Raw genomic sequence first — 17,683 nt, 5'->3', positions numbered from 1 at the left:
TCTGTAGTACCAATCTGAGATGCTGCTCGTGTTTTGTCTCTATCCGAAAGTATATCAGTATATCGTCGATAAAGACGATCACAAACCAATTCAGGTAATCTTTGAACACCCTGTTCATCAGATCCATAAATACTGTTGAGGCATTAGTCAATCAAAATGACATCACCAAAAATTCATAATGCTCGTAACTAGTGCAAAAAGATGTCTTCGATATATCATCCTCCCTGATCCTCAACTGGTGATAACCAGATCGAAGATCTATCTTGGAGAATACCATCCAAGACCGGCAGCTGATCAAACAGATCATCAATCCATGGTAGAGGATACATGTTCTAGATGGTCAACTTGTTTAGTTCTCTATAATTGATACACATCCTCAGAGAACCATCTTTCTTTTTCACGAAGAGAACTGGTGTGCCCCATGGCGAGAAACGGGGTCTAATAAAACCCAAGTCCAGTAACTCCTGTAGTTGAACCTTTAGTTCCTTCAGCTCAGCTGGAGCAATCCTGTAAGGCCTTACTACCCAGGGACCGTTACGTTGTGCATTTTAAACACTGTTAAACTCGCTAACCAAGTCATTTGGCCATAATCGTGTAACTAAATGTGATTAATGTTTTAGGGCTAAAATTTTTGGTCAAAGATATGATGTTTCACTAAAACGTTTACTGTTAGGAAAAAATAGATTGCCTCAATGGAAATAGGTAAGAATATTACAACTCTAGGCAATATATTACAAATAAATATAGATTGATTAAATAAGGTTACAACTCAATGACTGAAAGTACAAATAAATATAGAGAAAGAAGAAGAAGAGGATTGAAATAGAAAATACAACTTTTGACAAAAAGATACAAATAAACTTGAGGTAGTAGAGAGAAAGATGTAGATGAGATTACAACTCTTAAGCAAAGATACAAGTAAATATAACAAGAATGATAAGAAGAAAAACAATAGAAGAAAATAAGAACAAGAACAAAATAATAAGATACTCTCACTCACACAACCAAAGTGAAGAGTGTTGGGGATCACCAACTTGAACAAGGTTTGAAACCTTTGTCCAAAAGCTTATTTCCCCCTAACTCAAGCACTAAGGGATCTCTCTCAGATTTTGGAAATGCTTTATGGAATCATCAAGCCTCAAGGTGTTTCTAGCCAAGTGCTCTAATGGATAGAAATGTTGTGTCTTTCAAGTGAGCTATAGGCTCCTATTTATAGAGTTTAGAGACACCCTTTGAATTTCAAATTCCACCAACCCCCATGGTTGTTACCAATGTTTAATTAGATTAATATGGAATTAAAAATGAGATTTGGGAGTTATTTGGGTTTTTTGAGCCGTTCAACAAAGATTGAAAAAACTGAAGAAAAAAAATGGTCAGTTTTGGCCTGTGGCCGCGGCCAGAGACATTAGTGGCCGCGACCACTACCCTCTGTCCCACTGGTCGCGGCCACTGACCATTTTCAGCACTTAAAATTGTGTTGTTTTTCCAAACGGTTCCAAACCCTCCAAAATGATTTTGTAACTCCCAAAACACATTATTGGGGTTAAAATCATTTCTCTAACAGCCATTTCACATATGGCTTTATGAAATTCATCTCAATATTGTGTAACACCAAATTTACACAATAAAGGGTAATATTTGGAAGTTACAAATTTGTAACACCAAATATGTTACATTATTTGGATATATCTCATATATCTAAATATTGTAACTCTCTATTATATGTTACAATATGTGACACTCTTTCTCACATTTATTTAATCTAATACATTATATTATAATATAATATAATATTACATTTTATTATAAAATAATATAACATTCCCCCACTAGATTAAATAGTTATCTATTGTAACACTTATTTAATCAATCATTATATTAAAATATAACATATCCCCCACTTGATTAAATAAGAACTCTCTCATATAGGAGTCATTGCATTAATGCATAAAGCAAAGTGTTTTTCAACTTGAACTTTACTATAGTGTAATTATCACAAAATTTGTCGAAAATTTGGTTGCACTAGGCATTGAACCATCTTTTCATGATAACAAATTGGTGATAACACACACACACCTTTGTGATGTTCACTTGAGACCTCTATGTCTCGCTTTGCACCGTTAATGGCCATGTGCACTTTCCATTCATGGACGTTCTTGAGAATACTCCCAATTCTCATGAGAGGCGGCACAACCCCTAGGTGCATATAGGTAGAATTCTTGCAGTATTTTGTTACCAAAAATACTTGTCTTCACAAGACTGAATTCTATTAAAAAACCTTTCAGTTTTAACCCTCAACTTGGTAACACACAAGTACTCAATATCTCAGATGGGACTTGTTTTGAGTACAACTAATATTCACTTGATTTCCTTGTTGTTACCTATTGAACCTAACACTAGTTGAATAACTAGTGTTAAGATAGGTTACCATCAATCGTGAATCTCTTTAGGGAGTTTAAGTCCCATCCCTCGAGATGATGCAGCCACTAAATCCCTCGTTAATGGCTTAGTGAAAGGATCCGCCAGATTTTCACTTGTTCTCACATAAGATATTGAGATGACTCTTCTTTGAATCAATTCTCTTACATATCCATGTCTTAGACTAATATGTCTAGACTTCCCATTATACACTCCACTGTATGCTCTAGCCAATGTCGCTTGGCTATCACAATGTATGGATATAGTAGATACATTATCTTTGATTAGGGGAATCTTTATCAACAGATCCCTTAACAATTCGGCCTCTTTGTTGGTAGCAGCTAGAGCTATGAACTATGCTTCCATAGTGGAATGAGATATACATGTTTGTTTCTTGGAACCCCAAGAAATTGCACCTCCACCAAGTGTAAATACCCAACCAGTTGTGGACAAGTTGTCCCCAAGATTGGATATCCAACTTGCATCTGTATATCCTTCTAAAATCGAAGGAAATTTGGAGTAGTGAAGGCTTAATCCTTTGGTTTTCTTGAGATAACCTAGGACTCTTCCAATTGCCTTCCAGTGATCCACACTTGGATTACTTGTAAACCTACTAAGTTTACTTACTGCAAATGCTATATCAGGTCTAGTACATTGGGCAGCGTACATTAGACTCCCTATAGCACTAGCGTACTCCAATTGAGCCACCGCTCTTCCTTCATTCTTCTCTAGTTTTACACTATGATCGAATGAAGTATTGGCATCTTTAACCTTGAGATGGTTAAATTTGTTCAATACATTCTCAACATAGTGGGCTTGCCCTAACGGAAAGCCCCCACTATGTTTCTTTACTTTGATACCAAGTATGGTGTCAAATTCTCCAAGGTCTTTCATCTTGAAGGTTGATGATAGAAACCTCTTCGTTTCTTCTATCCCTTTCATGCTATTACTTAGAATAAGCATGTCATCCACATATAAGCAAACAATGATCACATATCCCTTACAAGTTTTGGAATACAAACACTTGTCTCCATTGTTATGTCTAAACCCATTAGACATGATGGCTTGATCAAATTTCTCATGCCATTGCTTAGGAGCTTGTTTCAATCCATATAAGAATTTTACAAGTCCCATACTTTATGTTCATATTTTGGTAGGACAAACCCTTTGGGTTGTTCCATATAGACCTCCTCATTGAGGTCACCATTAAGGAATGCCGTTTTGACATCCATTTGATGAACATACAAGTTGTGTATAGAAGCTAAAGCGAACAAAATTCTTATAGAAGTTGTTCTTGCAACAGGCGCATAGGTATCAAAATAATCGATACCCTCTTTTTGCCTAAACCCTTTAGCTACTAATCTGGCTTTAAAGGTTTGGATAGTGCCGTCAGTATGGTATCTTCTCTTAAATACCCACTTACACCCAATTGGCTTAGACCCCGGTGGGAGGTCTACCAATTCCCAAGTGTTATTGGAAGGAATGGAATCCATCTCATCATTGATGGTTTCTTTCCAAAATGCACTATCTCTCGATTGCATAGCTTCTCTATAAGTCTTAGGATCATCCTCAACGAGAAGTACAATAGGAATTTTCCTAATAACTTCCTCTCTTTTTCCTTCTACCTTCGTTGAGAATCTATATCATCCACTACTAGACTTTTATGATTTTTAAGCCTTTGACTTCTTCTAGGTTCAAAGGGTTGATTTACATCCTTTTGAGAATTCTCCTCTTGAGAATCAACTTTGGATGTAGAAGCTTGAAAATTGTTCTCATATAACAAATTCTCCTTTAGAGATGTTGAAGCTTGAGAATTGTTGTCACATAACATATTCTCAAAAAATTCAACTTCTCTAAATTCAATCACAATATTAGACTCTAAGTCTAATAGCCTATAAGCTTTACTATTGTTAGCATAACCAACAAAAGCACACTTTATGGCTCTTGAACCTAACTTTGTTCTATTAGGTTCGTTTTTCTTGCAATATGCAAGACACCCCCACACTTTGAAGTACCCTATGTTGAGTTTTCTTCCTTTCCATATTTCATATGGAGATATCTGATTTTTCTTCATCGGTATTCGATTAAGAATGTGACAAGCGGTTAAAAGTGCTTTACCCCATAAATTGAAGTTCAACTTAGAAAACACCAACATAGAATTTATCATCTCTAGATAAGTGCTATTTTTCCTTTCGGCAACACCATTGTGTTGTGGTGTATAAGGTGCAGTGCACTCATGAATTATACAATTTTCTTCACAAAATGTATTGAATTCATTAGAGAAGTATTCTCCTCCACTATCACTTCTTAGCACCTTAATCTTTTTATTTAATTGATTTTCAACTTCTAATTTATACAATTTAAAAGCATCAAAAGTTTCATCTTTATGCTTTAAAAGAAACACATAGGTATATCTACTAAAATAATCTATAAAAGTAAGAAAATACCTTTTACCACCTCTAGTTAAAACACCATTTAATTCACAAAGATCACTATGGATGAAATCTAGTAAATTAGATGATCTTTCTACACTAGGAAATGGTTTCTTAATTATTTTTGCCTTAACACATGTTTCACATTTACCATAGTTTTTAATATTGCATGCAATCATACCACATTTAACTACTCTTTTCATGGTTGAAAAACCTATATGCGATAGTCTAAGATGCCACAAAAATAAAGAATCATACTCAACAATATAGGCGGAATTAACATTATTGATCACATTGAAAGTTACATCATTGGTGCACAATTTAACCATACCCTCACAAGAGTACCAATTTCCCAAAAATACATTTTATTTGGCAAGTATAAGTTTACCGAACTCAAAAACGGCTTTAATGCCGGGCTTGCCAAGCAAATCACCACTTACCAAGTTTCTACTCATTTCGGGAACATAAAGTACATTCACTAATGTAACTTTCTTGCCGGGGGTGAAAAAGACTTCAATGGTACCTTTGCCAAGTACCTTGGATTTGCCCTCATTGCCCATTTGAATCTCATGGTTGCCCTTTGACTCATCAAAGGTCTTGAACAATGATTTGTCATAGGAGACATGGACGGTGGCACACGTATCATACCACCACCCTTTCACCTTGCCTTGGATCGCATTCACCTCACTAAGGGTAGAAACTATGTTTTCCTCTTGAGTTGCATTCACCTTTGGTCCTTGTTGGTCTTTTCTATGCCTACACTCTCTAGCATAGTGACCCTTTTTCCCACACACAAAGCAAGGACCTATCTCGCCCTTAAACTTGTTTGGGTTGGTTTTTGGACCCAAAGGTTTCTCGTTACCCTTTTTCCCTTTGTTTTTGGGATGTTTTGCTTGTGACACCGCATTTGCTTTGGAAGTCTCTCCATTAGACCCCTCCACAAGTTTATCTCTACATATCGATTCCTCTTCGATTCGAATATGCTTTTGGATTTCCTCCAAAGAATAATCCTCATTTTTATGAAGGATTCTTTTCCTATAGCTCTTCCAAGTTGGTGGTAATTTAGCCACTATAGCACCAACTTGAAAGGCCTCGGGAAGCTTAATCTTTAAAACTTTCAGTTTGTTAACAATTATTTGCAATTCATGAATTTGAGGAAGAATAGGTTTATCACCAAAAAATTTGAAATCGAAGTATTAAGATATCAAAAACTTTTTGGTACCTTCCTCTTCCGCCTTGAACTTTTTCTCAAGTGCATCCCATATCTCCTTGCCCGATTTGGTCTCGGTGTAGAGGTCATAGAGCCTATCGGATAGGTCATTGAGGATATGACCACTACAAAGGAGATTGTCCTCCTCCCTCTTCCTTCTTTTCTCCACCTCCTCGGGAGTGTCCTTGTCGGATGGTGTTGGGAGAGGTTCTAGAGTGGATTCTAGGATGTAGGCAATTTTGAGAGTGGTCAAAAGGAATCTCACCTTGTCTTGCCACCTAGTGAAATTGGACCCATCAAACCTATCCAACCTCACTAGGTCTTGATTCATGATTTTGATGGTCTCACCTTCCATTGAAACAAACAAGGGGTAAGCTTTTGAATGTTTGGAAAAAATAGATTGCCTCAATGGAAATAGGTAAGAATATTACATCTCTAGGCAATATATTACAAATAAATATAGATTGATTAAATAAGGTTACAACTCAATGACTGAAAGTACAAATAAATAAGGAGAAAGAAGAAGAAGAGGATTGAAATAGAAAATACAACTTTTGACAAAAAGATACAAATAAACTTGAGGTAGTAGAGAGAAAGATGTAGATGAGATTACAACTCTTAAGCAAAGATACAAGTAAATATAACAAGAATGATAAGAAGAAAAACAATAGAAGAAAATAAGAACAAGAACAAAATAATAAGATACTCTCACTCACACAACCAAAGTGAAGAGTGTTGGGGATCACCAACTTGAACAAGGTTTGAAACCTTTGTCCAAAAGCTTATTTCCCCCTAACTCAAGCACTAAGGGATCTCTCTCAGATTTTGGAAATGCTTTATGGAATTATCAAGCCTCAAGGTGTTTCTAGCCAAGTGCTCTAATGGATAGAAATGTTGTGTCTTTCAAGTGAGCTACAAGCTCCTATTTATAGAGTTTAGAGACACCCTTTGAATTTCAAATTCCACCAACCCCCATGGTTGTTACCAATGTTTAATTTTATTAATATGGAATTAAAAATGAGATTTGGGAGTTATTTGGGTTTTTTGAGCCGTTCAACAAAGATTGAAAAAACTGAAGAAAAAAAATGGTCAGTTTTGGCCTATGGCCGCGGCCAGAGACATTAGTGGCCGCGGCCACTACTCTCTGTCCCACTGGCCACGGCCACCAACATTCAGTGGTTGCGGCCACTTACCATTTTCAGCACTTAAAAATGTGTTGTTTTTCCAAACGGTTCCAAACCCTCCCAAATGATTTTGTAACTCCCAAAACACATTATTAGGGTTAAAATCATATCTCTAACAGCCATTTCACATATGGCTTTATGAAATTCATCTCAATGTTGTGTAACACCAAATATGTTACATTATTTAGATATATCTCATATATCTAAATATTGTAACTCTCTATTATATGTTACAATATGTGACACTCTTTCTCACATTTATTTAATCTAAAACATTATATTATAATATTACATTATATTATAAAATAATATAACATTTACTGTATGCATTTGGATCCCAAAATATATTTTAAAGGTTAATTACAATAAAATATTTACAACCTCCCGACCTAAGCGACAAAATAGGGTTTAACCCTAGTTCTTCTTTAAAACCTCGGTCGTGGTGGTCGAGCAGCCGCATATGTACACATCGTCACCTAAGCTCTCAAACTCAAGAATGGTCTAGCTTTCTTTTGCCTTTACCTGCACCACATAGCACCCGTGAGCCGAGGCTCAGCAAGAAAACTCAATATACTCATGAACAGGTAATAACATGTCATTGAATCATAATAAGCATGCCTAGCAGTAATAGCCCTATTCATGCATGTAAGCAAGTCCAAATAAATGATTGTGGACCCAACCATCCTATATGGATGACTATCAAGTCAATCCTAAGTGAATATCAATAATTATTCCGGTAATCATGCTGGGGCTTGCTGCCCAATCAGATAAGTGAATATCAATAATGATTCTGGTAATCATGTTGGGGCTTGCAGCCTAATCCGATAAGTGACTAAGGAGTCACGAACTTATACCAGATAAGTAACTAATAATTCACGAACTTGGGCTTCGCACCCTAAGCCATGTGACATTATAGTCACCTGAGCCTTTTGGCCCTGACTCTATGTAACTAGCCTTTAGACTAGACAAGCGCTTTTGTTTTCATCGAACTTGGGGTCGGTCAAGCATTTCATGCTTATGTTGATAATGCTTAAGTCGATTAGATCTAATCTTTTTGGCATGCGTTAAACATGCTAATACCGTTCGTGACTCATAAGCCAATACCATACTACCAGTGCCCAGTACCACTGCCGAACTTGACTAATAAGTCACAGCTTCACAATCAAAACTGACCCCATTGCTATTGCTGACTAATAAGCAATGCAACCCGGCATATATCATATGTCAAATATCCAAATACAGGGCGTTCAACATGCTTACTCAACAATCACTAGCATAATTATGTTCATGCACATTTACAGACTCAAGCTCTGATCAATTCCTTATTCAATATTCATGTCATGGCCTAATCACATGTGCTGCTATGCATTTACAATGCAATCAATGTCCATATATAGAGCACTCAACATGCCTCATCAATAACCATGCACGTCACATACTGGGTGCAGTTTTCTTACCTTTGGTCCAAGCACATGTTACCAATAAAAAATCCTTAAGCACGATCCTGATTCCAAGCCCCTAGCGATAACCTAGTCACAACTATAATATAAGACCTCATAAAAAATTAGCAAATAAATACTTCCAGACCCAACCCAAGCCGCAGAGAGAATGAATCCTACTCAACTGGGTAGTAGGATCGATCCCAGGCCCTTAGAGTTAAGTTCCCATGACTAAAAACCAAATCTGGGCAAAACTGCCCTTAAGTGTCGCAACCCTCCCCCAACCTTGCACCGCGGCCTGCCTCCAAACAGAGGTTGAACCCATTTCTTCCTGTGCCTAGCGCCGCGCCGCACCACCTTGCGCCACGGCCCTAACTGCCCATCAGCCAACTTCACCTTCTTCGTGAAGCCTGGGCCGTGACTCCCAAGAACAGGGCCACAACCCAACCACAAACCCAGCAGAAAACCTCATTTTCTCTATTTAAAAACCTTCCAAAAACCTATCCAAACATCTCCAAATCCCAAAAATCAAAGTTTCCAAACATCCTAATTATCCAACACCAATAAAACCCAAGCTTTAAATCATCCAAAAACTCATCAAAACATAAAATCCAATCAAAGCTTAAAAACTCGAAAATTTAAAACATAAAACTTGGATTACCTCCGATTGAGTCGTTTCCCAACTAAATCCTCCAACTTAAAAGCTTCTAATCTTCCCTAGAATCGCTATGCCTCGATCCTTGCCTGAATCTGATTCCTAAAACTCAAGTTTCCTTCGAAAATGTGATAGGTGTCAAAAAGGGAACGGGAGAGAGAGAGAGAGAGAGAACATATTGAACGTTCTTTTTTTTGTTTCTGATAGGTTTCTCAAGCTTAAGTAACCTCAAGAAAATCCTAATACTTGGGGTCCCAAAGAGCCCCCCCGGGGTAAAATAGTAAAACCTCCCAGAATTTCCCCCGTATCGCACTAACTCTCAATTTATCATCAAATATTTATTCCCATTACCCAGTATCCCAGTAATGTGCTAAATACCCATAATACCCATTGACTCACTCCGAGTCAAGTATGAATCCCGTTGTGACTTTCCCACTAGCTTGCTTCCTAGGATCGTCTCGTGCTGAGTAACCCAAGCATAACCAAATAATAATGAAGCACCACGCACATACCACACATATGCCAAAAATACCCGAAAAGGCCAAACTATGTAAATTTCCCAATTGAACATAAATGGGCCCACATGCATATTTAATACACCTAATCATGCATATCTAGTCATATTATAATATAACTCACATAATCATATAACTCCATGTTCCTGCATTTCAAATCATCATAACTTTTCCATTTACTCTGAGAAGTGAGAATCCAAGCTCTAACATTTTCAATAACTTCAATGGTCCTTTAAACCACCTAAGGATCCAAATATAACATCTCACCCATCTCATCCAAATGAATGAGAGACAAACATTCTCTACCATATAGCATCTCATAAAGTGCCCCTCCAATAACTGGGTAACTCTCTCTCTGATTTACCATTCGTCTGAGGATAATAAAATGTACTAAACTCCAACTGTATATTCATCGCCTTCTACAACCTTCCCAGGACTTGGAAGTAAAAACAGAGTCCTCATCTAATAAGATAGACTTCAAATTCCATGAAGGCGTACTAACTCTCTCACATAGAGGTCTATATAATGATTAACTGTATTACTTGTGCTTACTGATAGAAGTGAGTTGACTTAAATACTGGTCCATAATGACCCAATCCAATTCATGATGGCCCACTATTTTGGGCGGCCCCACCGCGAAACTCATCGCAATGTCCTTCCACTATGGAATACACAAAGGCTGCAATGGCCCTACTGGTGCTTAATACTTTGTCTTGACCTGCTAACATGTTAAGAACTATGCCACGTATTCTGTTACGTCCCTCTCCATCCCAGGCCACCAATACAAAGCTTTCAAACTCTGTTACATCTTCATGATGCCTGGATGAAGAGAATAAGAGGGTAATATGAGATTCATCCAGAATCTCCCATTAAATCTCAGTGTCCATCGGATTCCAAGTCTGACCCTTATACCTCACTAAACTTATACATGACACTGCATAATCCTTAGCTAATCCAGCTAAGAAGTTCTCCTCAATTCTTCCATCTGTGGCTCACTTAACTGTTTTCCCTTTGATCCTCTCTGAAAAAATACGCTCAAGTGTAAAGCTGGCCACCTGGCCCACCAGTAACTCTACTCTAGTTCTGGTCATATCCTTCAACTAACGTGCTGCATAGACAATCACTTTTCCTTGTCACTGAGGTGTCATAACAACCTACAAAATAGTTCTGATATGTAAGAAGACTCAGAAATCTTTCCCAAAACACATGTAATATCCTGCCCATCCAAGGAATCTCCCCCCCTCTGAGGCGTTCCTTGACATTGGAAAATCTCCAGCTAAGAGTATACCACAATACTGTCGATCAAGACGATCAGAAATCCAATTAAGATGATCTTTGAATACCTTGTTCATCTAATTCATCAAAACATAACTTGGCATTAACCAAATCCTCAAAACAAAACCCAACATTCCCAGTGCCCATATTTGATATAAAAGCAGTGTTTTGCATATCCTTCTCCCTGATCTCCAGCTGGTACGAACCAAATCAAAGATCCACTTTGGAGAATACCATTTGTAACGCCCTACTACCCAAGGACCGTTATAGTGTGCATTTTAAACAGTGCTATACTCGCTAATCAAGTCAGTTGGCCATAATTGTGTAACTAAGTATGATTAATGGTTTAGGGTTAAAATTTTTGGTTAAGATACAACGTTTCACTAAAACGTTTCACTAAAACGTTTACTGTATACATTGGGATCCCAAAAATATATTTTAAAGGTTAATTTTAACAAAATATTTACAACTAGTCGACCTAAGCGGCAAAATAGGGTTTAACCCTAGTTCCTCTTTAGACCCTCGGCCGTGGCGGTCGAGCAGCCACACATGTACACATCGTCACCTAAGCTCTCCAACTCAAGGATGGTCCGTCTTTCTTTTTCCTTTACCTGCACCACATAGCACCCGTGACCCGAAGCTCAGCAAGAAAACTCAATATGCTCATGAATAGGTAATAACATGTTACTAAATCATAATAGGCATGCCTAGAAATAATAGCCTTATTCATGCATGCAAATAAGTCCAAATAATGATTGTGGGCCCTGCCCTTTTGTATAGCTGACTTATGGGCCCTGCCTTTTGTATAGATGACATATGGGCCCTGTCCTCTGTATAGATGACTATCAAGTCATAATGAGAATAGATGGCTAATGTGTCCATCTAAAATAAGTGACTCAAATAAGTGACAACTAAGTCACGCACTTGGGCTCTGCACCCTAATCAGATGAGTGAATAACACTTTATGATTTTGGTAATCATACTGGGGCTTGTAGCCCTAATCAGATGAGTGAGTCACACTTTGGGCTCTGCACCCTAATCAGATAAGTGACTGATGAGTGAGTCACGAACTTGGGCTCAACACCCATAGCCATGTGACGTTGCAGTCACCTGAGCCTTTTGGCCCTGGCTCTAAGTAACTAGCTTTTAGACTAGACAAGCGCTTTTAATTTTCATCAAACTTGAGGTCGGTCAAGCATTAATGTTCATGATGATTCATTCAATGCTTATGTCTATTAGATCTAATCATTTTGGCTTGTGTTGAACACATCAATGTCATTCTTGACTCTTAAGCCAATACCATACGACTTGTGCCGATTTCTGACTCATGGGTCAGTACCAGACACAAGTAAGCAATGCAACTAGGCATATATCATATGTCAAATATCCAAATATAGGGCATTCAACATGCTTACTTAACAATCACTAGCACAATGATGATCATGCACATTTATAGAGACTCAAGCTCTGATCAATTCCATATTCAATATTCATGTCATGCCCTAATCACATGTATCTCATGCATCACATACTGGGTACAGTTTTCTTACCTTTGGTCCAAGCACAGGTTACCAATAAACGAGCCACAAGCACGGTCTTGTTTCCAAGCCCCTAGCGATAACATAGTCACAACCATAATATAAAACCTCATCAAAATGATTAAATAAATACTTCTGGACCCAACCCAAGCCTCCGGGATGTCGAATCCCACTCAACTAGGTAGTAGGATCGATCACAGGCCCTTAGAGTTAAGTTCCCACAACTAAAACCAAATCTGGGAAAAATTTCCCTTAAGCGTCGCGGCCCCCAAACCCTATGTCGTGGCCCGCTTCCAAACAGAAACCAGCCTCTTCTTTGATTGTGCCAAGCGCCGCGGCGCACCTATCTTATGCCGCGGCCCTACCTGCTCAACAGCCAGCCTCCTCCTTCTTCAGGCCTGGGCCGTGGCGCCTTACAACAAGGCCGCGGCCCAACCACGAACCAGCCCAAAAATCTGCGTTTTCTCCATTTTAAAACCTTCCAAAATCCTACCGAAACATCTCCAAATCCAAAAATCAAAGTTCCCAAACATCCTAATTATCCAATACCAATAAATCCAAGCTTCAATTCATTCAAAAATTCATCAAAACACAAAATCCAATTCAAGCTTAAAAACTTTAAAAACTTAGAACTTAAACCTTGGATTACCTCCGATTGAGTTGTTTCCCAACTAAATCCTCAGGCTAAAAATCTTATAATCGTCCCTAGAATTGTTATGCCTTGATACTCGATTGAATCCGAGTTCTAAAACTCAAGTTTCCTTCGAAAATGTGATTGGGTGTCGAAAATGGAACTTTGAGGGAGAGAAAACGTTCTGAACGTTCTTTTTTATTTCTTAACAGGTTACTTCAAGCTTAAATAACCTCAAGCAAATCCTAATGCTCGGGGTCCCGAAAATGCCCCTTGGGGTTAAATAGTCAAAACTCCCAGAATTTCCCCCTGATCTCACTAACTCCCGATTTATCATCAAATATTTATTCCCATTACCCAATATCCCGGTAATGTACTAAATACCCCTTGACTGACTCCGAGTCAAGTATAAATCCCATTGTGCTTTCCCACTAGCTTGCTTCCTAGGATCATCTTGTGCTGAGTAACCCTAGCATAACCAAATAATAATGAAGCACCACACATATACCACATATATGCCAAATATGCCCAAAATGGCCAAAATATGAAAATTTCCCAATTAAACAGAAATGAGCCAACATGCATATTTAATACACCTATACATGCATATCAAGTCATATTATGATGTTCTGCTGGGGCTTGCAGCCCAATAAGATAAGTGACTAAGGAGTCATGAACGTGAACTAGATAAGTAACTAATAAGTCACGAACTTGAACCAGATAAGTAACTAATAAGTCATGAACTTGAACCAGATAAGTAACTGATAAGTCATGAACTTGAATCAGATAAGTAACTGATAAGTCACAAACTTGAACCAGATAAGTAACTGATAAGTCACGAACTTAAACCAGATAAGTAACTCATAAGTCACGAACTTGAACCGGATAAGTAACTAATAACTCACAAACTTGGGCTTCGCACCCTAAGCCATAAGACGTTACAGTCACCAGAGCCTTTTGGCCCTTGCTCTATGTAACTAGCCTTTAGACTAGACAAGCGCTTTTGTTTTCATTGAGCATGGGGTCGGTCAAGCATTTCATGCTTATGTTGATAATGCTTAAGTTGATTAGATCTAATATTTTCAGCTTGCAATAAACATGCTAATACCAATCTTGACTCATAAGCCAATACCATACTACTAGTGCCCAGTACCACTGCCGAACTTGACTAATAAGTCATAGCTTCACAATCAATACTAACACCATTGCCGTTGCTGACTAATAAGTCAGTACCATTCACAAGTAAGCAATGCAACCAAGCATATATCATATGTCAAATATCCAAATACAGGGCATTCAACATGCTTACTCAACAATCACTAGCATAATTATGATCATGCACATTTATAGAGACTCAAGCTTTGATCAAGTCCATATTCAATATTCATGTCATGCCCTAATCACATGTGCTTCTATGCGTTTACAATGCAATCAATGTCCATATATAGACCACTCAACATGCTTCATCAATAACCATGCATGTCACATACTGGGTGCAGTTTTCTTACCTTTGGTCCAAGCACAGGTTACCATTAAAAAATCCTTAAGCACGATCCTGATTCCAAGTCTCTAGCCATAACCTAGTCACAACCATAATATAAAACCTCATAAAAAAATGAGCAAATAAATACTTCCAGACCGACCCTAAGCCTTCGGGACGTCGAATCCTACTCAACTGGGTAGTAGGATCGATCCCAGGCCCTCAGAGTTAAGTTCCCACAACTAAAAACCAAATCTGGCCAAAACTACCCTTAAGTACCGCGGCCCTCCCCCAGCCTTGCGCTGCGACCCGCCTCCAAATAGAGGCTGAACCTATTTTTTCCTGCGCCTAGCGCCACGGCGCGCCACCTAGCGGCGCGGCCCTAACTGCCCATTAACCAACTTCACCTTCTTCGTCAAGCCTGGGCCGCAGCGCCCAAGAACAAGGCCGCGGCCCAACCACGAACCCAGCTGAAAACCTCGTTTTCTCCATTAAAAAACCTTCCAAAGACCTATCCAAACATCTCCAAATCCCAAAATCAAAGTTCCTAAACATCCTAATTTTCCAACACCAATAAACCCAAGCATCAAATCATCCAAAAACTCATCAAAACATAAAATCCAATCGAAGCTTAAAATCTAAAAAATTTTAAACTTAAAACTTGGATTACCTCCCATTGAGTCATTTCCAAACTAAATCTTTCAGCTAAAAAGCTTCTAATCTTCCCGAGAATTGCTATGCCTCGTTCCTTTCCTTAATTTGAGTCCTAAAACTCAAGTTTCCTTTTAAAATTTGATCGATTTCAAAAAGGGAATGGGAGAGAGAGAGAGAACGTACTGAATGTTCTTTTTATGTTTATGACAGGTTACTTCAAGCTTAAGTAACCTCAAGCAAATCCTAATGCTCGAGGTCCCAAAAATGCCCCCTGGGTAAAATAGTCAAAACTCCTAGAATTTTCCCCTGATCTCACTAACTCCCAATTTATCATCAAATATTTATTCCCATTACCCAATATCCCGGTAATGTGCTAAATACCCATAATACCCCTTGACTCACTCCGAATCAAGTATGAATCCCGTTGTGGCTTTCCCACTAGCCTTGCTTCCTAAGATCGTCTCGTGCTGAGTAACCCTAGCATAATCAAATAATAATGAAGCACCATACACATATATGCCAAAAATACCCGAAATGGCCAAAATATGAAAATTTCCCAATTTAACAGAAATGGGTCCACATGCATATTTAATACACCTAATCATGCATATCTAGTCATACTATAATATAACTCACATATTCACATAATGATACACATAAATATCACATAATCATATAACTCCAAGGTTCGCCATCCTGGCCCCCCTATCAAGGCCCTAAGACTTATTAGGAAATTTGGGTCGTTACACATCTTATAGGGTGCCCTAGACATTGGCTTTGTCCCTGGCGCAAGTTCAATCACAAACTCTATCTCCTTGTGTGGAGGTAACCGTGACAGATCCTCTAGAAACGCATCTAGAAACTCACAGACTAATCAGGTCTGTCCTGGGCCCATCGGCACAACCTGAGTGGTATCAACCATGCTAGCTAAGAACCCTATGCATCCCCCTACAATAGGTCTCTAGCTCTAAGTTCAGATATCATAGGTATACGGGGTCCATGCACAATGCTAATGAATACAAAGGGGTCTTCACCCTCAGGCTCAAAGGTTGCCATCTTCTTCTTGCAATCTATCGTTGCCCCATACTTCTCTAGCCAATCCATACCCATAATTATATCAAAGTCAGTCATAACCAACTCTACTAAATCAAATGAAAATTATCTGCCATCTACTGTAACTGGTAGTGATCTAACCCATCTCTTGGAAACTACTAACTCCCCAGTAGGCAGCATAGTACTAAACCCCATAGGATAAAAGTCACACGGTCTACACAATCTATCTATAATCCTACTAGCAACAAAAGAGTGTGTAGCACCCGAATCAATCAAAACAATATAGAAGGTTCCAGTGCTAGAAAGCCAACATGTAACCATCGAGGGACTAGCCTCAGCCTCTGCCTGGATCAAGGTGAACACCCGAACTGGCGTCAGGCTGTCCACCTTCTTGGGCTCTTTCTTTTTGGCTCATGGGCAGTCCTTCTTTAAATGCCCCACACTGCCGCAAACAAAGCAGGCCTTTATCCTACATTCCCCAATATGGTGCCTCTTGCACTGGGTACACTCTGGGAATGCTCTCCATGTCTCACCGCCACCATGGCGGCCCATCTGTATGCCCCATGGTCTCTTATCTAGCTCTGTAGCTAAAACTGTATCTGGAGTCTTTCTTTTTTGGTCACTGGGGCCTCCGCCCCCACCAAAGCCTATAAATGGAGGTCCCGACCTCCTAGAATCCTTTCTGGATGCATTATCACGCCAGATCTTGTTCTCTGCGCTCTCAACTGTAAGCGCCTTTTCAAAAGCCTGTGCATAAGTGGTCAATGCTTACACACTAATAATATGAACATCCCAGGCTATCATAGGTTGTAGCCCTTGAAGAAACCTCTTTCTTCTGGTTCCATTAGTTGGCATCAGATCCTCAAAAAACTTTGCCAATCTATCAAACTTCAAGGCATAGTCAGTCACTTCATGTTACCCTGAAGTAACTTGCTGAACTATTCAACCTTCACACCTTTAATTGCGTCGTTGTAGTACTTTTCGTTAAACAAAGTTCTGAACTCTTCCCATTCCATGGTGTTTACTGCTATGGTCTTGGATATAGCCTCCCACCATATTCGAGCATCCTCTCAAAACATGTAAGTGGCGCAGGCCAATCTCTCATTACCACCTACCCTCATAAAATCTAGGATAGTGGTTATCATGGTCATCCATTGCTCAGCCTTCAGTGGATCTGAGCTGCCCTAAAAAACTGGAGG

This window comes from Humulus lupulus, chromosome 3 (genome assembly GCF_963169125.1).
Source record: "Humulus lupulus chromosome 3, drHumLupu1.1, whole genome shotgun sequence".
NCBI classification, from domain to species: Eukaryota; Viridiplantae; Streptophyta; class Magnoliopsida; order Rosales; family Cannabaceae; genus Humulus; species Humulus lupulus.
The sequence above is the reverse complement of the archived record's forward strand: the minus strand, read 5'-3'. Positions refer to the sequence as shown.